This window comes from Nycticebus coucang, chromosome 16 (genome assembly GCF_027406575.1).
Source record: "Nycticebus coucang isolate mNycCou1 chromosome 16, mNycCou1.pri, whole genome shotgun sequence".
NCBI lineage: Eukaryota > Metazoa > Chordata > Mammalia > Primates > Lorisidae > Nycticebus > Nycticebus coucang.
This window is the reverse complement of record NC_069795.1, coordinates 35,097,592-35,122,011: the sequence shown is the minus strand read 5'-3', so window position 1 is coordinate 35,122,011 and position 24,420 is coordinate 35,097,592. Positions and strand designations below refer to the sequence as shown.

The following is a 24,420-nucleotide window of genomic DNA, read 5'->3' as shown; positions in this document are numbered from 1 at the left end:
TTAAGTAAGCTATTTAAAAAAATCATATTTCATATTTTGATAGCTTAAATTAATTAGCTGTTTTTTATTTCAGCTAATTGTTAACTTAGAACTATCTACAATATAACTAACATTTATTGGTGTACAATGTATCAGTTATGGTGTCTTTTTCGATATATTAGCTATACATTTCATCTCTTTTGGTCTGTACATTAACCTCTACCTATACATGGTAAGTACTGTTGGGTTATGTTCATCTTACAGATAAGTAAACTAAGGCTTAATGTTGAAATAGTTTGTGAATGTTAAACACATCTCTGATCTCTTCTACAATCTTAGAAGGGTTCTTTTAGGTAATTAAACCTAAATTGTGTAATATGGCAAAAATTAAAAAAGAAAATCCCAAATACCATTAAATTATATCTGTTATTTCTCATAAGTGAGAACATGATGTAAGGCATATTAAAAGTATGAAGTAATGTATAATTTTTGTAATACATTTGAAAATATTTAACTTTCATTCAAATGTTGTATTATATATAAACATACTAGAAAAATAGCATAGAAAAATGCTTCAGCAAATATTTTTATAAATTGAAGATTTCTCATTTCAAAATAAATGAGATGATTTTTTTTTAGAAGAAATTGTTTTGCTTCACTCTTTCCTTAATATCATATATTATTTTATATTTCATAGCCACATAGGAATCGCTCATGCCAAATGAGACTGCATAATAGGTGAGAAAAGAAACCAGAAAGTGGCAGGGTCCTGGGCCTTGCTTTATTCTGGTACAAACTGATGAGTCATTCTTATTCTCAGGCTTCTCATTTTAAGAGAAGGTAAAGTTTTGGGGCTGACATAATTCCTTCCATGAAGGTATTTTCTGTTTGTGTCACCTTTCTGCATGTTGCTTTTTATGCTATAGACTGAGAGCCAATGAAAAGGACTGAACTTGTATTAATTACTTGATACAACCTCACTAATTACAGTATTGAGTAAATCTTATAACAGTTGAATATGCACAAGAAATACAATTAGTTCAACACTCTGGTTTGTATTTGGATTCATGAAGGTTTACTCTGCTTTATAGAACTCTGCCTTACGAAGGAAATATATTGAATGGTTAGTTTTTTCAAAATAATTTTTCTGTAGAACTTTACCCTAAAAAGAAATACACTGAGTGAATTTTTTATGTTATAAAGTAGTTCTTTATTTTATTAAAAGATTTATCATAGTGTATTTTTCTAAAGCATGAGCTCTCTGAGTACATTTAAACTTAGCCAATTATATACATTGGCTAAGAAAAGGGATCATATACACTGTTTTCAAAAACATTTCTGTTATAGAAATTGAAATAAGTTTGACATTCTTATTTAAAATTTGGGTATTTTTAATTTGAATTAACTATTAGTCTTTCTCAGGTGCACATTTTCAATAAATAATGCATAGTTTAATTTTAGCTTAGTGTTATTATTTTTATTAGAACCTTCTTTTATTTTTATTATGTCTTATATTAGTTATCTGTAAACATAGTTTTATTAAAATATGGTTCTATTCTGTATGTTCTATTTGACTAATTTCTAAATTTGCCAGTTTTATTTGAGAATTCATAATTTTTTTTTTCTTTTTTCTTTTCTCTTTTTTTTTTTTTTTTTTTAATTCAGGTTTTCACTTTCACCAGGTTGGTCTCAAACTCCTGGCCTTAGGTTCCTGGGTACCTGGGATTACAGTCATGAGCCACCATCCCTGGCTTGAATTAGTATTTTTTTATATAGGTTTATACTACTAGTTATGACATCATAACAATATAGATAAAATCCTACAAAGGCAGTGTATATAACCACATTTAAACATGTACTTCTTTAGCCACAGCTAAGCTCCTAGGTGACAGCCAGCACTGTCAGTCAGGTGAGTGAACTCCCAGGGTGTTCCACCCCCTCCCGGAGCCACACCAGCACACACACCATAAAGAAGAGCTTTTCCCACGGAGCTCTGCTCACAGTGAAAATTTGGTAACAAAATAAACAACTGCTATAATCTTCTATTATAAACCTAAGTAATTAGGTTTTCAACACATAAAATAGTAAAGGTTCTACAACTTTTTGAGTTATTATCTCCATACTTCTGTGCAACTTATTAGAAACTTTATTGATAAAATTCACATTACCCCAGTGAAATGCAGGCTTTTTCTTTTTTTGTTTTTGTTTTATTTTATTATTTTTAAGGCTTTTTGTTTTGTAGTTACCTCCTTTTATTCTTACTACTTACTGCATATGTAATTTAACAAAGCTTTAGTATGTAATGGTAAGGCTCTTTTTATAATCTTAGCATCCATGATTAAAATCCTCCTCTGCTCTTTTGGTTGTCTATTGCTCCTTAACAAACCATCTTAACATTCAGTGACTGAAGATTATAGCAGTTGTTTATTTTGTTACTAAATTTTCACTGTGAGCAGAGCTCCGTGGGAAAAGCTCTTCTTTATGGTGTGTGTGCCGGAGTGGCTCCGGGAGGGGGTGGAACACCTGTTTCCTGGGAGTTCGCTCACCTGACTGACAGTGCTGGCTGTCACCCAGGAGCTTAGCTGTGGCTACGGTTTAGAGGGTTCCTCTCCTTCCATCCCACTTCACAGACAACATGGGCCTTCTCACAATAGTAACAGCCCCCAAAGACACGGCATGCAGGCTTCTATTTCATATGATGTGGGAAACTGTCACAGTGTCATTTCAGCTGTAGTCTATTGGTCAAACACTCATAGATTCAAGGAACATGCATTTCACCTTTCAAAGGGATGAGCATTAAAGAATTTTGGTGGGGAGCGGATAAAGAGTATATGGCTAATGGGTACAAACATACAGTTAGAATGAGTAAGATCTAGTAGTTGTAGCACAATAGGGTTAACAACAATATTGTATATTTTAAAATAGCTTAGAGTGGAATTAGAATATTCCTAACACAAAGAAATGATAATTGTTTTCGGCGTTGGATACCCTAATTACCTTGACACTGGATCTCTGTATCAAAACACCACATGTATGCTGTAAATATATATAATTGTTATGTATCGATAATAACTAAAAATTACAAATTTTATTTTTTTTATTTTTTATTTAATCATAGCTGTGTACATTGATATAATCATGGGGCATCATTCACTAGCTTCACAGACCGTTTACCAAGTTTCACATATACCCTTGTAAGATGCACCGCTGGTGTAATCCCACCAATCCCCTTCCCTCTACCCACCTCCCCCCTCCCTCCCCCAAAATGTCCCATACCTAACAAGATGTGACCACAAAAATGAATATGCTAGATTCATTTCTCATTCTCTTTTGAATCTATTTTTTGATAGATTCAAAGAGATGTATGGAACTACTTGTGCATGTGACAATTTTATTATTTTCTCAGTTGTATTTCTATTATAGAGAATTATGTTTGAAATAGGCAATTAAGAAAACACCTTTTTATTATAAAATAATTCCCTTGTTGATAGTTAAAAAAAATGTAAAAAGACATGCAAAATTCAAAATAAAAGTCATTTTTTATAAATGTAAACAATATGCTTTTATTTAGCTGTATGTGAATTCATTTAATGCCTATTCCTTCCATGTGTATAAGTATAAAAATATCCAAATCCTTCACTTTATTCTCTTTATATGATTTTTACTCTGCCTGTAATTTTGAGTTTATTCCTTATCCAGATGAAATAAGAAACTATAATGTATATTTCATATTTAAAATAGAAATTGTTTCTACCTCTTATTTTTGAAAAGTTGATTAATATTAATATTAGAGTCCATTGACAAATAGACATTAACATGGTACATGATTTGCTTGAGGCTTAAGCCTCTTGAAAACTTTTGCAACACTCCCATCCAGTGAACAAGTAAACACATTTTTTTCAGAAATCTTTTCCATCAAGTTTGCTACTCCAACCCCCCAAAAAGAAAAAAATAAAACTTATGCTTTGAAATTATTATATGTACTGTTTGAAATAATTAATATTATAGAATTGCTTCTGTAGAGATATGCTGCTGATGTTCATTTTCATTCTATCTATATGTCACAACCTGTCACCATTTATAACCTCTGATTCAAGTGCCATCATCAAAGTGATCAGCATTACACCTCTCACTATGAGTAACGCCAGAGATCCTGACTGTGCTATTTCATTACCTGCTTTGAATAAATTTCCAATCAGGAGCTGCCCGTGTTTTAATTTTCTGTCTACTTGGCTGAACTGTCTTCTAGTTTTGCTAAATTACTAATGACAGTTCATAACAGAGATTGGGTTGTCCTTTCTTTAGTTGGTAAAGAGAACTTTCTGACAATTTTGTCACCCATAAGTTTCAGGAGTTTCTAGAAAGAACAATAATGGATATAATTTAGTAGTCTCAGCTTTAAATTCTGTTTGCATATTTCTCTGGCACTATATAAATGCACTTCAGAGAACAATGAGACAAGTACAGATTTGTTGAGCTTAATTAACTATTATGCTTTAACCAATGCTAAATCTTCAAGTGAGTATCTACCCTTTGTTGAATATTTCTTTCAAAGTTAAGATATTGAATCGCAAAGGAAATAGCATAGTAGAGCTGCAGCTCATTTTTCCCCCTTACATTTATATTTGGGCATAAAATTAGTATAATCGTATTTCATCAGATGGGCCCATAATGTGAAAATTATTGGACTGAAAGATATTTTGTTCTTATCTTGAATTACTAAAATTCCTTTCAGAAACAAAGGTGAATCCAGTTGGAATTTAAGGTCATAACTGTGGAATAAAATACCCCTTTGTACAGACACTGTTGTATTTGAGGTTTCGTAACTGTCCTAGGCCTTTTTCATAAGTTAGAATGTGCAAAGACATTTAGGGAGTCTTCCCTGCTCAGAGTTTATTTTTGCACATTAAGTAGTGCATCATAAGTACTTAGTCTATGATATCTTACTAAATTAAACATTGGTCGATTTTGAATGTTACCTCAATCTTGCATAGCTGACGTATGCTCTCATGAGCATAGACGCAAGTATTCTAAACAAAATTTTAGCATATTAGTTGCCCAGAGGCAACTGCTATCCAAAAATATTAAATGAAAAATTCCAGAAATAAACATTTGTAAGTTCTAAATTAGTTTTCAATCATAACCTAATGCTAAGTCACAATGCTTTTGTCATTCACTTCACTTCACCTCATCACGTAGGCATTTTATTATCTCATGTCATCATAGGAAGAAGGGTGAGGTACAGTATAATAGGACATTTTTGATAGAGAGGAAAAGATCACATTTATATAACTTTTGTTACAGTACATTATTATAATTGTTCTATTGTAGTGTTAGTTGTTATTGCTAATCTCTTACTGTGCCTAATTTATAAATTAAAATTTATTATAGGTGTGCGTGTAGAGGGAAAAACAATATAGAGTTCAGTAATATCTGCTGTTTCAGGCATCCATTGGGAGTCTTTTACTGAGGATAAGGGAGGAGTCCTATATTTGTTTTTAATTTCAGTGGATAGATTTCAAAACATGGAATTTTTAAAAAAATGAATACAGTATCTTAGACACATGACAACCTATCCTAATTTTCATTATAAAAAGCAAATTATAGACCATTAAAAGATAATTTTGGACATAGTTTTAGGAAAGTATTCCAAAGATAGACAATAAAAACCAACTTATAGAGAGTTCTTTATTAAGAATATTAGAACCTCACACTGCACTTGTTAATGGCTTTGGAAAATATAGAATGTCCCATAAAATTTCTTCCTTTTTTCTTCCCTAATGGCATTTTTTTTTCTTTCAGTATTTTTCCTTTGTTTAAACCAGAGCCATATTTCAGCTTGATTAAGGAGAACAGTTAAATCTACTATTTCAAAGAAAGTAGAGTTAGCTTCAAAATTCAGACAGACTAATTCTCTTTTGTAAAAGAGATTAAGAAAGTCGCTATATCAATCTAATCTGTCTGGATTTGAGTTTGAATAGTAGAAATGTAACTTCTCTCACAGGGTTTATGAGATTATTCAGTCTAGCAGAAAGGTTTCTATTGATGCCCGCTGCAGCACAGGGGTTAGGATTTACTGTCTTTGTATAAACTTTGTTCCTGGTATTATCTACCTCGTTTATTCTCCACCAGTATAAAATGTAGGTGCACAGGGATATTATGAAAGTATCTTGAGTATTTGAGTCTTACTCACCTATAACGTTCACCTTTTCAAATACAAACTCACTGAAATAGGACAGTTCTACTGAGTAATTTATCTTTGAAAATCCTGCCCTTTGCTCTCAAAGCAGTTTCTTTCTCTTAAGATGATGGTAGGTACATGCTTGTGAAAATGGTCTTACAGTCTCTATTCAAGTGGTTTATCCATTTACGTCTGGGAATTATGCAGAGTATAATAATAATGATATCTGGGTTTTGTGTATGACCTTTTTAAACAAGCAGGTAAAAAAATAAAAAAAAAAGTCATTTTTTCTGTTTTTCTCTGTGTGTAACAAAACAGCTTGTTTAAGCATATCCATTTTCTACAGAATGGACTAGGAGTTTTGAAGTTATGAAGAGATATTTCATGGTTTTCTAGTTGAATCATTTCCTTAGTGCTTTGCTGTAGATAAATAACCCACATTACATTGAGCTAGTTATTTTCAGAAATATAGGTATTTTTAAAAGACACCTACTTATAAGTAATATAAAATTATTACTTTTACAGGCTTTTTTCTCATTAGTCCAGATTAGCAATTAGGTGTATTTTTTCTAACTTCTGAATTTCCCATCCACATTTCATAATGTTGGGTTATATCTTGGATCTTTACCCTTCCTTCTGTTTCTTTCAGCATTTGTAAGAGAAGTTGCCAGCCTCAAGATTTATTTTATTTTCTCCTTTCAGGTTAAAATGTCTCCCCAATAGCAAACCTTTGTCTATTCTGTCTCTTGAAAGCATCAGTAAAACTTGGGGACAGACACAGTTGACATTTTCTCACAGTGCTTTTGGAAACAAGACAGCGTAATAGCCACCTTTTCTGAGACTGAAGCCTTGTACTGGGCACGGTGTTAATGGTGGCAAAGGCAGCCAGCTAGATGTCCAGGTGGGTTCAGTTGGTCTTTGTGCGGTGTGGATAATCATGATGATAATTAAAGTCAGACCTTTATCTATTCAGGTTTCAGGAATTAGGTGTTTTACTTATTTTTCAGACCACCCGATACAAAATAATTCATCCAATTCGCCGCATTCCATAGAGCCTGTTCCTTTATTATCATCCATTACTTTTTCTCACATTGTCCTGACCACCATACATACTTGTTCATTTTTATGTGACATACTTGGTTTATTATTACAGGTGACAGTAAAGTTAATAATTTATTATTTTGTATAGAGAATATTTCACTTAACGTAAAACATCTCTCTCTCTCTCCAGATTGCTCTCTCTTACAAACTTTTCACCATCATGCTTGCCATGGAGGTGACATTGCAAAGTACTTTGGTTGGGATTCCTATTCTTTAGGACTGAATTCAGTGAAGAAAGTCACACAAGATCCTTCTATCCAAAATAATAATAATAATAAAATAGCAATATATGCTATCTAGAGTTAAGACAGTCAAGATAAAATATAAAGTAGGTGGTTTTGGAATCAGACGACCTTTATCTTTCCCATCTTGAATGAAGTGGCTTACATTTGAATCTTGGGTTTTAGGTACAAAAGTTCATAATGATAATATTCTTTATGAGCCACAGGACAAGTAGTTAGTTCAGGTTATACAAAATAACATAATTGAAATGGTGTGAGCAACTAAAATTTAGAATATTATGGAAAGTTTGGACTTTTGCTTTTATATTTTTAATAGAGGATGAAAGTAGGATTTACAGCCCAGGTAGGTAACTACAGGAAGCAGGCCAGATGATGGCTGCTGGTAACCTGCAGCAATCAGGTCCTGTCTGAGGTGGCTGCCACGCGCAAACTCCTGCCACTTGTTTCCATGTGAGGATGTTGACCCAGGTAGCTGCATCTTCCAAGAGTTCACATTTTATACAAAATCTCCCCATTTAAAATTTCATGCAATTAATTTGAAATTTGAAATCGCTGTGTAGGACCAAGCAAGACACATGGGGGTCTAGATATAAATCTTGGGTCACTAGGACTTTCTCTGGACCCCAAAATGTACCTTGGGTTGACAGTGTCAGATTCTACCAAACTTTCAAAGAAGTTAAGTACCCTGTTTTCCCGAAAATAAGACATCCTCTGAAAATAAGACCTACTTACAGGAAAGATAGACGTCCCCTGAAAATAAGACCTAGCGCATCTTTGGGAGCACACCTTAAAATAAGACACTGTCTTATTTTCAGGAAAACAGGGTAGTAAGTCAAAGTTGATCTGGATGATACTTTTATAGCTTAAACACAATATTGCAACTCAATTTCCTTTGTATTAGCAATGGGATTTTATAATGCTAAACTATTAGTATGATATGATCACTTAACAGAATCATGTAATACCTTCTTGATTTAAGTCATAAATGGAAAAAAACAAATAATTTCAGTGAGCATATTGAAATAGATATTGTCAAAATTAATTAATGTTTGTTTCATTTAATATTTTGCATCTGAGTTGTAAGTGATTTATCTTACATTTATCTTACATCTTTAAATACAAAGACTGACTTCGTAGGCCATATAGAGAATAGGTGTGGGCCTGGGTTCTTGGAGTCAATCTAGGCTCAAATACTTGTCCACCACTTACTAACCTATAAGCACAGCCAGATGAGTTAATCTTCCTAAGTATAATTATCCCCTCTATGAAATTTATACAATTATAAATAATTGTATAATTATAATTTCATACAATTGTGATGATTCAGTGACACACTTATTTCAGTGTCTAACTTATAGTGTGATTATCATTGTCACCATCATAATGTCACTGTCATAATTATGTCTTGTGAGCAGACCTACTAGTCAGCCTAGTGCTTTGAAACATAACTAGAGGCATGAAAATCAGTCATAACATTTTTTTTCCACAAACCAGAACATATACCGTACCAGCTGTGGATCTTTGTTCATTGTCATCTCACACTGTTTTTCAGAAGCTGGTCAAGCTATGTTTGGTAGAAGCACCAAATTAGGAACAGTTGTGTAAATGACCGATCATGATCAACATCTAACAGTTATTGGGAAGTCACAGCTCAAAGCAGTGGTAGAAAGAGAAAACCCATTAAGGTCAGAAACCAGAGCTAAAAGCGCAGCACTGTGAGGCCACTTAGGTACAGCGGCAAACAGTTCTGCATGCTGTAATTGGCCCTCTGGGCATCATTAGACTGCAGTATAGTGTAATAATTGATCATAATGAACCCAAGTCATTAAAATAACTTCAAGTCATGTTCAAAAATTTCTTTTTAAGCCACCAGGAAAAAGTGAAATGTAATTTCAAAGTATTTCTGTTAAAAATGTTAAAGTTTTAAATGTTGTGTTAAGGATTAAGTTAAAGTTATCTGTCAACCTTGTTTTAATGAGGGATTACTGTGAAGATTTTATTTATGTGGACTACTTTGCTCCCCTGCTATGTGCAATAAGTGAAGCATTCCTGTACTTCTTATGCTTTCAGTTTTCAAGTGCCAAAGACATTTTATTAATCAGTAACTGAATTAACTACCCTGCTTACTTTGCATTTTAAATCAGGGAACATCTTATATATTTTTTAGGATTCTATTTTCCGAGGGGAAAACAGATTTGTATTCTTAGAACATTTACTCTAAATCAAAATTTTTAATCTTTCCCAATAATGGAGTTAGGTGACAAATTTTTTAGTGTAATCACTAACCTATTTTCTGTAATACTATCTGGTTTAATTCAGGCAAGAAAGGCCTGCTTAGTTCTCCCAGCCTCCCCCTCCCCGTGCTTTGTGTGGCCCCTGACGTGGCCATGGTTACGAAGGGGGAGATCATATCCTTGTGGTCACTGTGCTGATGCCCTGTCTGGTCTAACATTCACCCCTGATGTTTTTCTGTTTTGACAAAGAGTTATTATGGATGGTTGCTATAAGGTAAGCTAGCATGGGTTTGGCAGGCCTCTAGTTTGTCTTCCTAGCTTTTGCCATGGGCTAATCTATTTGTGTGGTTTCATAAAAGACTGTCAGAAATAGCCCATCTCTGTTTTTCCTACCTTTTCTGGCAATAAACCTTACAAGGAGAGGATCCGGGGAGCTTAGTGATAAAATGTAGTGTGCTCAGAAACAGAGGATGAATAGAACACACACTGTCAGCTCACGGGGCTGGTGAGAGAGGCGCCCGTGCTGCTGGCCACTTGGTTTAGGAGACAGTTATGCAGCCAGGCTGCTGATCACGGGTCAGAGAGAAGAATGGGAAGTTGTAGGTGAGGTGTGCGTGAAATAGAGACCCAATGGTCCTGCTCAGGTAAGCAGAGCAGCCTGTCCAGGACAAATATCATGTAAGTCACGTATGTAATTTTAAATATTTTAGTAGCCATATTAAAAAATACAAAATGAAACAGTTAAAATAAATTTTAATATATTTAACTTAACTATATATATCCAAAGTATTATTTTGACACATAGTGTCGAAAATAGAAAAATATTTAAAAAATAAAAAAAATAGAGAATATAAAAGTCAGTTAAAAACAAGATATTTTACATTTGGGGATGGTAAATCTGGTGTATATATTGCACTTATGGCACATATCAATGCTGCTATTAAATTTTCATCAGAAATACTTAATAGGCATTTAAAGTTCATAAATTTACACGAAAAAGTAGATTCACATGCCCAAGTTGTTCCAAACGTGTTTAAGTTTTGCAATAAAGGAACTGAGTGTCAGTTTTTAAATTTAAATTTACATCAATATAAAATACAATTAAGAATCCAGGTCTGCAGTTTCCTTAGCCTCATTTCCAAGGCTCAATAGCCGTCCGTGGACTGTATTGAATGACACGTTGAATGACACAGGTATAACAAGTAGACTGAATTCTCTTGCCATTATGGCTTTGTAATTCATTACATCAGGTGAATCTACATCAATTTATTGAGTTGGCTGAAATGCCATTTTGTTTTTCAATAAACCCTTGTGGTAGCAATGAGCTCCAAAGTATATGTTTTATGAAAAGCACTAAATTTCTGTTTGTCAAAAAATTGATGATGAACATGTAACTTTAACAAAATGACATTTATCATCCACTAGCCTAGAACTGTTTTATACAACTATCAGTGTAATAAACACTAATTTGTCAGTCAATAAACACATAAATAATTATCTTGACATTATTTTTCTCTCTCATAAATGACCCCGGCATAATAACTTTGAATGATTTAATTATCCTGGGATTAAGATGAAATAAATAATATAGCAGCATACCCTGTTGCAAACAATATGCATGTAACTTTTTTCTCTTTTATATTTTAAGAGATAGATTATTTGTTTAAATGATACGTAGCATATATTTATATACATATATATAATGAAGTAGATTGTTCAACTAAAAAGAAATTTTGTTATGATTTCCAAAGCAGTTTTTTAATTTATTTAGATTTTGTAAACATGGCAGAATCATTTAAGTAGAAACAATGTTTGTTTGTTTGTTTTTTTGTAGAGACAGAGTTTCACTTTATTGTCCTCAGTAGAGTGCCGTGGCGTCACACAGCTCACAGCAACCTCCAACTCCTGGGCTTAGGCGATTCTCCTGCCTCAGCCTCCCGAGTAGCTGGGACTACAGGCGCCCGCCACAACGCCCGGCTATTTTTTTTTGTTGTTGTTGTTGTTGCAGTTTGGCCGGGGCTGGGTTTGAACCCGCCACCCTCGCCACAGGCGCCGCCTGAAACAATGTTTGTTAACAGTTAATGAAGTAACGCTTTCTAGCTCTTTGACATTTTGCCTAAGTTTGGACAGTGTTTCTGTTTTCTGTCACTTGCCATTCTTTCATTGTGACCACATGAATAAACTAGTTTTGAAATTTTCCAGAGCTCATGCCTTCAGTGTTGGAGTCCACACGGGTCCATCTGTCCATCTAGGGTTTCCTTCACATTCCTCTCTGCATGCTTTACTGAGTTCTCTCTTCCATGCCCATGACATTCCTTTAAGTACCATTTTTGTTGTAGAGTCTGTGCTAGACCTTGTCATCTTGAAGAATAGCAAAGACATGGCTCCTATTTTCAGGAAACAAAAAGTCTAATGAGGATAATATGCAATACAGAAGCTAATGCAACACAGGGTGACATATTAATGGTGAAAAACACGGTAAGAGGGCCACCTGAAGCTCAGTGGGGAATGGAATTGTCATGGAATTCTTTGGAAGAAATGGCCCTTTCCTGTACCTAATTTGAGGTGGGCAAGTAACACCAACTCTCTGTGTCTCAGACTTTTCATCTTTAAAATGCTGATTAAAAAGATGATGCCCTCATGGAGATGTAATGACATTTAAAATGTACTGATCTGTAAAGTTTTCAGAATATCCTGGCATATAGTAAGAATTAGTATCATCTCCTTCAACTGTTATGGTTTGTTCTAAAATCAAACGTTCTTGTTGCGCTTAAATTTATATGTTATGCCAACTCATTTAGTCCTTAAAATTCCACTGATTTTACTTCCCAATTATTTTTCAATTTCAGGTTCTTTTTCCTACCCACCTCCATTCTCTGCCACCTCATACATTTAATATGTGTTTTATTATACCAATTCTTAGATTGCATTATTATTGTATTAAGTTTACCTTTCTTCCTTACTTCAAGCAAGAATGTAAGTTTAAACAGGGCAAAGACTATGCTTGTTTTGTTCCCTTCTCTGTCCCTCAGAACCAGAATGGTGCTTGACTTATTAAACACAGGTTTGTTGAATGAATAAATAAACGAATACCTTTATGCTTTTCACAATTAGACTGTAAGTCCTGTTGCTTAGAAAGTACCTAAGAGTACTTTCATTTCCACCAAGTAGAAATGCAATTCATTATCTCTATGAAGTAATACTTTTTGAATAGTTGGGTCCTTTTATTATACGCAGTTATAGAAAATGACGTTTCAGTTCACTCATGAAGTAACCATGGCATCCAGGTTTATCGCAGTTCTTTGTTTCATGTAACTAATTTCAGAAAATGGGAACTGATCCATCAAGGACAGTTTGGTAAGTGTGTCATACAAAGGGGGTTTAGTGCTTAAAAAGATTTGGAAAACCTTAAATTAAATCAGCTTCCACACATTTCTTTATAATTGAAGTTCTTAGACTCTTTAATTAGCTAACGTGCATTTTGAATCTTCAAGGAAGTGCTATTCAATAATACTTTATTTCTCAAATTTCTTTGCCTTTGAAGCACTTTAATTCATACTTAGAGGAGGTTTAACAGAGCGTCCAGATGTGGCTCGTGGGGTTTTGAGGCATCTGGCTCTGGTCTCCTGTTGACGTCTTTTTCCTCTCACTGACCTCTGGCCATTCTGGGGCTTTTCCTGAGCTGGGCCTCTGTGCGCTATTCCTTCCGCTTGGAGTGTTCCTCTGATTGGGTCTTTTTGTGTTTACTTTCATTTCCGGTCCTCAGTGTAAAGTCTCTTCACCTTAACTTCCTCCTGGAATGCTTGTTCCTGGCTTTCTCATTTTATCCTTCATTTATTTGTCATAATCTGTAGTTAAAACCTGCGATTGTATTCGTGTCTGGTATTTTGCAGTATTCACAAATTACCTCTTTTCTTTTGATATTTCCTTTAGAAGACATTCCACTGTATAAACAATCTAGACTAGCGACATTGTTAATGGTCACGTCACTTTTTTGTTTTTTTGTAAAAGTATCCTGTTTGGACCTTATGTCCTTGAAAGAAAATAAAATATTTTACCGCTGCTTTAACCAACACAGGTGTAGTGATAATAGTGTGAGGTGGAGAGGGGATGGAATTAGAAAGATGTGCTTTGGCAGCCAGGCCCTGCTGTTTCCAAGGTATGGGCTGTTTCTTACAAAATGTTATTATCTTTAAGTTGTTTACTTCATTGAAATCTTCATTTTCGTCTCTTTTTTACTACTATTAAACTCACATCAACATGTAGTTCTATTTATTTATAGTGTGTAGTTTGTAAAAAATGAAGTTTCTTTACTGTTATTTCCTCAAGCAGAAAATAATAACACAGCCTGCTTCAGTATTTACACTTTTTAAATCAAACACTGTATCGGCTTTTTCTAATGCCCCCCCTTCCCCTCCCCACCAGGTTTGTCTGGCTGCCTTTTTTCTTTTCCTATTTCTCCTTGTAGTCTCTCTTCTCTCACTCTCTCTCTCAATCTCTCTCCTCCCCCCCATTCTTTCTTTTTCCAGGTTTTTTTTTTGTTTGTTTTTTTTAGCTGGGGCTGGGTTTGAACCCACCACCTCCAGAATATGGGGCCAGCACCCCCGTTGAGCCACAGGCGCCCCATTCTAATAGATCTCAGCTATACATATGGCGATTAAGGTTTCCAACAGTTGAAAGAATGCAGCCCCAAAACAGGAATAAAAAGTGAATGATTTTATTTTTTATTTGTTCTCATCAATTTCAGGGAAGATAGAAGAATATCTATGTTCTTTTGAAAAGTTGTAATGTTATAAAGGATGATGGCCACAAGCAATCAAGGTGTTTCTTTTTTTCTTCCTCTCTCTCTCTCTCTCTTTTTAGAACACAAGGAAGGGCAGTATTCTGAGGCAGGGAAGGATTGGGGTATGTTCCAGGAAAAGCGTAGCTGTGATTTTTCTCTTAGGATCCTCTGCTTTGTCCTCCCTATAGCTGGCTTTTCCCGCTGTGTTGATTATTTTAGCATATAGAAAAAATTGGCTGCAGCTAGAAAGTTGCCTTAAGAAATGTGAGCCTTTGAGGCTATTTGAGAATAAACCTATTCAGTTCACAGATACTGGGAACAAATCAGAGAGACACTTGGTCCTTTAGCCACTATTTAGCTAACGTCTAATAGGATGCATTAACGTCTCATAGGAAGTAGAAATCTGACTGTGGTATTGTGTGTGTTTTTAAATTACATTACTGTATAGCTGTGGACTAGTTCATATGAATATCCAACTAGGTTGTTTCCTTGTGTTTCTTTTCAATTATATACCGGTTTATGTATATGTGTGTGTATATCACATCTAAAATCTGAAAGCTTATGTATGTTAATCATAGATTATTCAATATTTTGGATTCTTGCTGATAATTACACTTTATAATCTAAAAACACCTAAACTTTTTGATCATAGGATAAGAATATACATTTCTAGACAGTGCGTGTAGGTAGTTTTTCTTTAAAAATGGATATAAAATACTGTTTCTGTATTAGAAATATCTGTAAAATATCTTTAGAAGACATCTTTGCATGTCTGTATGTATAAAACTTCTGAGTAGTATTCCTTTTAAGATGAATATTACATGTTAGGAGCAGGAGGCTTTATGAACAAATGGTGATGCTTCTGTACTCTGCTTGTGAGATAATATATTAAAAATCAGTCTGGCACACAACAGATGCTTAACTAACTAATTAACTAATTTAACAAACGCTGGAGTACTTACAGGGTACCAAGCATTCCTGAACCCTGGAAATGAAGCTTTGAAAAAGGCAGATAAGGCACCAGCCCGCAGAGCCCGCTGCCCTGGTGGGGAAGATAGATAATACAAAGTAAATTTCCAGGTAGTAATAAGTGCCATGAAGAAAAACACAGCCGGCTAGAAATATTCAGTACTGTTACACTGTGCTGCAGCAGTCTGCTAATGCAGTCAAGATAAGCATTTCTGAAGCGGTGACGTTTAAGCAGAGACGTGAATGAAGTGAGATGCAATATCAAATCCCGGGGAAAGCACAAACAGTGAGGAAAAAGGCAATTGTCAAGTCCCTGTGGGGGGAATGAGCCTGGTGTGTTCAAAAGTAGACCAGGGAGATGTAGATTGGTGAACAAGGGGAAACCGCAGGGACTTGGGCTGTTGTCAGATCATGTAAAGCCTCATAGGCCCTTGTAAGGAGATCGGATTTTCTTCTATTTTATTCTGTGTTTGGTGGGAAGCTGTTTTAACAACCTTTTAAAGGCTTGGATCCGGGGAATGGTATGACATTACTGAAAAGATCGTTCTGCCTACTCTGTGATAAACTAGGCAGAGCGGGATGTTGGGCAAGTGTGAAATTGGTGGGTAGATTTCAGAAACATTTGCACTGCAGTAGTCCAGTGAGAAATTGTCTTGGATCAGAGTGGGAGCATCGAGGGCTGTAAGAATTAGTTGAATTGGAAGCATAGTCAATTCATAACATTTTGAAGTTAGAACTGACAAAACTTGCTGAGTAAGTTGTACATGAGGGAAAGAAAGAAATTAACCATAAGTTTTTTAGCTAAGAGTAAACAGGCCTCTGAAAATAGTATCTGTAGGCCTTCTGGCATAAGGTAAATGGTAGCCATACAGAACTGTGGGAGGAGAGGGATACTTTATGGGTAGTATTTGATATCTTACATTTGCCAATAAATAGAGATATCCAGTGGGCAGTTAAGTGTAGGAGCCTGGAATTCAGTGGAGTCAGAAATCATCTGTTTGTAGAAGACGTTTAAAGCAGTGAGATTGTATCAGAACACCTGAAGAGTGAGGGTGGAGAGAGATGTGGTCTGGCTACTGAGCTCCGAGTTGCTCTAACATGAAAAGATCAGAAAGAAAATCAGAAGCCAGTTAACGTTATAGGAAAGTATGAGGGGTATGAAATAAAGAGGTTTCAAGAATGCAGTAGGGCTCAAAATGCCAGCCGCATCTACGGAGTTCTGAGTTCGATGAGGAATGAGAATTAGCCATTGATTTAGTCTGATGGTCACTTATTTGGACTAGAAAGGGCTTTGTGGGGACTGTTGGACTCATATTCTAATTCAGGTAGATAAGAAGAGAATGGGGAGTGAGACAGCAAAGGCAGCAAGGGTAGATAAATAACTGTTCTTAGAGCCAGTCTCTCTGTCACCCCGGCTAGACTACCAAGGTGCCAGCCCAGCTTACAGCAACCTCAAACTCCTGGCTTCAAGCAATTCTCCTGCCTCAGCCCCCTGAGTATCTGGGGGCTGTGACCATGCACCAGCACACCTGGCTAACTTTTTTAATTTTAGTAGAGGTGGGGTCTCACTTTGCTCAGGCTGGTCTCAAATTCCTGAGCTCAAGTAATCTACTTGTTTCTGCCTGCTAGAGTGCTAGGATTACAGGTGTGAGCCACCGCGACTGGCCTAGAATCTTTTCTAAAATAAACATATACATCCTTAGACAGTACTCTATAAATTGTATGACAGATTTTAAAGCAAAAAGCTTAGCCATTTCCTTTGACTTTTGTTAATAAAGCCAGTTTCTATTCCAAAATATTTTCATCTTTCTTTCATATGTTGCCATATATTACAGCCTTTTAAATTACTACATTTTATATCACTGATTTAATTTCTTTTGATTGTTTGCGATTTATTGAGGGTACAAAGAATTAGGTTACACTGATTGTGGTTGTTAGTAAAGTCTCTCTTGTAATTGTGTCCCGCCATCAAGAGGTGTGCCATACACTGTGACCTCCCCATCGCCCTCCTGCCTCCCCTCTCCCCGAACTCTCATCCCCCTACCCCACCCCCTCGTATCATAGCTCCTCTGTTACTGCCTTTGTACTAAATTGAGTACATAGGAGTCTTGCTTCTCCATTCTTGTGATGCTTTACTAAGAATAATGTGTTCCAGTTCTGTCCTGGTTAATACAAAAGATGTAAAGTCTCCATCTTTTTAAATGGCTGAATAGTATTCCATGGTATACATTAACCACAGGTTGTTAATCCTTTCATGGTTGGTGGGTGTTTACGTTGTTTCCATGTTTTGGTGATTGTAAATTGAGCTGTGATGAACAGTCTAGTGCAAATGTCCTATGATAAAATGATTTATTTTTTCTTCTGGGTAGTTGGCTAATAATGAGATTCCAGGATCAAATAGGAGGTCTAATTGAATTCTTTGAGGATTCTCCATACTTTCATCCAAAAAGGTTGTATTAGTTTTCAATCCCACCAGCAGTGTAAAAGTGTTCACTTCTCTCCACATCCACACCAGCATCTGTAGCTTTGAGACTTGTGGGCTCTTCTCACTGCAATTAGGTGATATCTCAGGGTGGCTTTGATTTGCATTTCTCTGATGATCAGGTATAATGAGCATTTTTTTCAAATATTTGTTAGCCCTTCATCTGTCTTCATCAGAGAAGGTTCTGTTCATATCTCTTGCTCAGAGGTACATGGGATTGTTTACTCTTTTACTGTTGATGAATTTGAGCTCTCTGTAGATTCTAGTTATGAACTCTTTGTCAGATGGATACCCAGCAAATATCTTTTCCCATTCTGAAGGTTGTCTTTTTGATTTACTTGTTGTGTTCTTAGCTGTGCAGAAGCTTTTCAGCTTAATTAAATCCCATTTGTCAATTTTTGTTATTGTGATGGCTGCTGAAGTCTTTGTCATAAAATCTTCCACCAGTCCAACATCATTAAGAGTTTTTCCCACACTTTCTTCTAAGATTTTTATTGTTTCATATCTTAGATTTAAGTTTCTTATCCATCTTGAGTCAATTTTTGTAAGGGATGAAAGGTGTGAGTCGAGTTTCAATCTTTTCCTTGTGATTATCCAGTTCTCCCTGTACCATTTGTTGAATAGGGATTCTTATCCCTACTGTGTGCTTTTGTTTGGATTGTCAAAGATCAGATGGCAAGTAGAGACTGGTTTCATCTCTTGGTTTTCTATTGTATTCTTTATGTCTATATCTCTATTTTTGTGCCAATGACATGCCGTTTTGATTACTGTGGACTTGTAATATGGCCTGTAGTCTGGTAGGGTGATGCTTCTGATTTTGTTTTTATTACTAAGAATAGCCTTAGCTATACTTTTTTTTTTTTTTATGGTTCCATACAAAATGAAGTACTATTTTTTTCCAGTTTTTCAAAATATGATGTTGGTATTTTAATGGGGATTGCATTGAATCTGTAGATGGATTTGGATAGAATAGACATTTTGTCAATGTTGATTCTTCCCAGCCAAAAGCATAGCATGTTCTTCCATTTGTTAGTGTCTTCTGCAATTCCTTTTCTTAGGGTTTCAATAATTCTCTTTGACAAAATCTTTCTGTTAGGTGTATTCCTAAGTATTTCATTTTCTTTGAAGCTACTGTAAAGAGAATTGTGTCCTTGATTTGCTTCTCAACTTGGCTGTTATTGGCATATACAAAGGCTACTGATTTGTGGACATTAATTTTATACCCTGAGACATTACTGTATTTCCTGATCACTTCAGGGAATACGCTTTCTGGAGTTTTCTAAGTTTAAGATTATATCTTCAGCAAAGAGGAAGAATTCGACTTCTTCTGCCCCCATTTGGATGTCCTTTATATCCTTCTCTTGCCTGATTGCCTTGTCTAGAACTTACAGAAGTATATGATCCTTTCAATAGATGCAGAAAAATCATTTGACAAAATTAAGCATCCTTTTCTAACAAGAACACTTAAGAAAATAGGGATAGGTGGCACATTTCTTAAGCTGATTGAAGCCAGCTATGACAAACTCACAGCTAACATCACACTGAATGGAGTAAAGCTGAAAGCTTTTCCACTTAGAACTGGAACGGACAATGTCCACTATCACCACTATTTTCAACATTGATTTAAATTTATTTGCATCCTGAGTAATTTAAAAAAGCAATATTTTTTAAAAAATAAAAGAATTATGATTCATTTTAAAATATATTTTTGTATAAATCCCATTTCTTTCCAAGCATGGGATATTTTTGTTTATAATTTAGCTATTAACAGTGATAACATTGTAATACTATGTTCTTTAACTTATTATTAAAAAATTTTATTCTGAGAAATCTACTGAAAGAAAGTATAAAGAAAAACTTTATTTTAAATAGAAAATGATGTTTTGTTTTCTCACTTTAAAATGTCAAAATAAATGTGAGAAGCCAAAATTAAATCTCTTGATCAAATTTTTGAGAAGTGATTAGTCTTTCTATTTTAATTAAGTCTCTAAAGAATTTTTAAATGTGAATTTATCTAACCTAGAGGATAGCTTTAGAACAATTATGTATAAATTATTTGCATTATAATTTCCCTCCATCTCACATAGTCGCAATTTCAAGTTTTTATCTTATCTACTTCCCATGAAATTATGTGTTACATGTTAAATAATTTACAGCTTGACGTCCATTTCCTCATTGGTCAATATAATTAACTTTCATCATTATTTTGATTAATAATCTGTTTATATAAATATGAAATATTGAAATATGCACTCAAATAAATATATGAGTGCAATTTGTCAATTTTATTTATTTAGCATATTAGTCTGTAATTATAAACACAATATCTGTGAAATACAGGTTTCTCTTTATTCTGATTTCAACATGGGCAGATAGAGCAGAGATTAAAAACCCATTGTCCTCAGTCTATGTTTCAGTGGAAAAATTGTAGATTCTCTTAACATATATGTATGTATAGATTGATTCATAAGGTAACTTTGGGTTATATTCTTATAGCCTTGGACAATGTGAAGGATGCATTTATTTTTTAATTTCAAATGAATATGAGGGTACAAATTTTTAGGTTATATTTTTCTCACTTCCAAGGTAAAGTTCAAGTGTAGTAGAGCCCTTCACCCAGAGGGCATGCTGAATGCCCTGCTGAATGCACAGCACCTTATGCTGTGCACATTAGGTGAGGTCCTGCCTAAAGCTCTCCCTATTCTGGACGGTCACCCTTCTTCCTCCTCACCCTACCCCCTCCACTCCCCTCTGCTTTGCTAAACTATATTTATTTTTTATCATTCATGTTGATGTAATTGTCTATGCATTGGTTTCTTATTGGTACTGAGTACATTTTTTTCCATTCTTGAGAAGTATGTATTTTATAAAATTAATGCTATAGGTGTAGTTTAGCCATGTGCTATGTGCATAACATTTGTTATTTGTTATACTTCTTCTTACAGGGTAGAGACAAATGCTTAATATATCAACAATATTAATGATTCATAATTAACAATTTAAGAGATCTCTTTTAAAAATAAATAAAAGAGATACATGCTCCTTGCAATAGATGACGAAATGATAAATATAATTTTCTGCATGTTGTATTATTTTGATATAATATAAACATCATCTTTTAAAAAGTATCTAGTACACAAATCAAGACATGAGTATAATAGGTATAATATTTCTGTCTAGAATGTGCAGGCCCACAAAACGCCTGACAAGTAGATTGAGAAAGAGCAAATATACCAATACATTTGTCTTTAGTCCTAACTTTTCCACTAAGTATGTAAGAAACTCATTCTCCTTCATCAAGGACTTACTCTACCTGTGTAAAATGAAGATTCACCTATACTCACTCCTACCCTTTTTATGCAAAGAAAAATTCAGTATAGGACGTACACCATCAGTGAAATTACTGAGCTGTGAGAGGGAAGAACTGAACCAAAACTGCTGAGGTGAAGCAGAGGGGCGGAAACAGGCGCGGAGTTAGAATGTCAAACACAAAAGAAACTTCTCACTGCTATTTAAAGTTTATGTTTCTGTGTCCTTTCTAAAACTTAACATGATAAATGATCCTCCTCAGTGGTATCATATGGAATCATGGAGTGCAGATTCAGAAGGGTTTTTGGGGTCAACTAGCTCATCCTTTCTCTAAGAGTAAGAATCACTTCTCTGCACTATTTTTCATCGTGTCTAATTTTTTGCAAGCCTTTTGGAAAATAATTTTTCAGTTCTTAGTTTGAAAAGTGTTATCGCATGATCACCAAAGTAAGGAAATTTATACTAACGCTGTAAGCCTACTGTATGTTAAAATATTTTGTGCATTAAAATATTGCTTGCAAGCTTACTAATTAGAAACCAGTGGAAATATCCATCTGGAATGATGAGCAATTAAGAAATTCCCTGATGAAGGAAAACAAAGACAATTCATTGCCAGAAGGCCTATCATAGAAGAATGGCTCAGGGAAATTATCTGAACAGAAAAGAGATGATAAAATAAGGAACACTACATTGTTAGGAAGGACAGGACTGACCCAGTGTGAAATAGATAACTTCACTGTCCTGTGACTATTAATGAAATTTAACTTATAATTTAAAAGCACCTAAATAAGAAATACAAGGACAGATGTTTCTATTTCAAGATATTTCTTTTTTTTATTTTTATTTTTTATTTATTTATTTATTTATATTTTTATTAAATCATAGCTGTGTACATTAATATTAACTAAGAAAATGCCACGAAAGCTATGTTAACTAGTGTGATGAGAATGTGTCAAACGGTCTGAACCAAGTGTATGGTGCCCCATGATCAAGATATTTCTTGCTAATTTCATAAAATCGCTTCCAGAAAATAGAAAAAGAAGGAACACTTCTTAATTCATTTTATAAATCCTGTATTGTCCTGATACCAGAATCAGATAAAAATAGTAATAAAAGGATTACTACAGACCCGTATCCCTTGTGATTATACATAGGACATTCTTACCAAGATATTTAGCAATGCATAGAAAGAATTTTGTATCATAGTCAAGTAGAGTTTATTCCAGAGACGTGAGCCTTGTTAAAATCACTTCATGCAATCTGGCATGTTACGTATTTCTACCAAAGAACAAGAGAAATACCATATTAGTTGATCCACAAAGTATTTTACAAAATTCAACATACATTTAAAGTAAAATGGCTGAGAATAATAGAAATGGAGAAAGAATTTCCTAAATTTGATAAAGAACATTTACTAAAATAATAAATCTAACAATACACTTAATAGCTAAAGACTAATTCTTTTCTCCCAAGTTTCAGAACAAGGCAAAGATGTCTATTTACCATTACTATTTGATAGGAAAGAAAAGACATGGGGATCAGAAGATAAGAACCTTCTCTTCTTTGTGAATGACATAATTGGCTATATAGAAAATCCTAAGAAATCTAAACAAACAACCCCCTCCAAATTTATAATGAATTAATCAAGTTAGTAGTGTAGGAGAGAAATATTCAAAAAGCAATTATAATGAACATGTGGTCATTAAGAGAAAAATATACAATTTATGAATGCTTTTTCTTTCCCTCCTTCATCTTTTTCCTCCTTTTTTTCCTCCCTTTTTCCTGCCCTTCTTCCATGTCTTCTTTCTCAAAAGAAATATTTAGGTATAAATATAATAAAATATGTATATACCTCTATTCTGAAAAGTACAAAATACTGATAATATATAAAGGTAAATAAAGAGACGCATACCATTCTCATAGATTATATGGTTCAAAATATTAAAGATGTCATTTCCCTTCAAATGAAAAGCAGTTTAAGATAATTCCTATCAAAATCTCAGCAGGTTTTTACAGACATAGAGTAGATTATTCTAAAATTATAAGGCAAGTAACTAGAAGAGCGAAACCAACCTTGTAAATGAGGAATAAAGTAGGGGGAATCAATGTCTTCAATTTTAAAACTTCATTATAGCTACAGTGATCAAGGCTGTGGCATCAGGAGAACAGACACAGAAAATGATAGAATAGAGAACCTTGAAGTAAACCTACACAAAAATGCCATCTACTTTTTGACCAAAGTACAAAGACATTTTAGTGGAGGAAGGTTTGACTTTTCAACAGGCCCAACTAGCAAATGGCCTGAAGACAGGATATATATTAAAAGAGGGACAATAAGCAGATGAAAATATACAATGCATTATCACTACATATATAATAGAATCACTAAAATAAAAAACAATGACTTCACCAAATGCTGGTGTAGATTCTGGAAGACTGGATCGTTCCTGGAGGGCATGTAAAATGTTACAATCACTCTGCAAAACAGTGTGGTAGCTTCTTATGAAACTAAACGTGCAACTACCATGCAGCCCCGCTATTGCATTCCTGGGTATTTAAACCAAATAAATTAAAGCTTTTTTTTTTTTCACTCAAAGGTATCTACATGAATGCTCATAGCAATTTTATTCATAATATCCAATACCAGAAAACAAACCTGGAATTCTTTGGTGGATGAATGGGTAAACAGAATGTGTCATAGCCATACCATGGAATATAACTTGATTAAAAAGCAATAATTAGTTGATACATGTAACAACTTGGATAAAAGTCTAGAGGATTATCCTGAATAGATGAAGCCTGTCCCAAAAGGAGACATATATACTGTTTGATCCCATTTACATATCACTTTTTTAGTTACAAAATGAAGAAATGGAGAACAAATTAGTGGTTGTCAGAGCTTAAGGCTAGTGGTGAGAGGGCAGGAAGCACTGTGACAGTGAAGGGGCAGGAAGGAGGCTCTTTCTGGCCATGTGGTTGTTCTGTATCTTGAATGCATCAATGCCAGTATCCTCGCTGTGATCTTATACAATAGTTTTCTAAATGTTATCATTTGGGGAAACTTGGTAAAGTATACACAAGATCTGTCTGCATTCTTTCTTTCTTTTTTTTTTATTGTTAAATCATAGCTGTGTACGTTA

The 24,420-nt window shown here is 34.5% G+C and overlaps 1 protein-coding gene across 1 annotated transcript in view; it reads left to right on the top strand.

Annotated features, from left to right (window-relative positions):
• Positions 1-24,420, top strand: part of GBE1 (1,4-alpha-glucan branching enzyme 1) — a 284,024-nt gene that overhangs the window by 152,492 nt on the left and 107,112 nt on the right. The gene's annotated exons all lie outside the window — the stretch shown is intronic.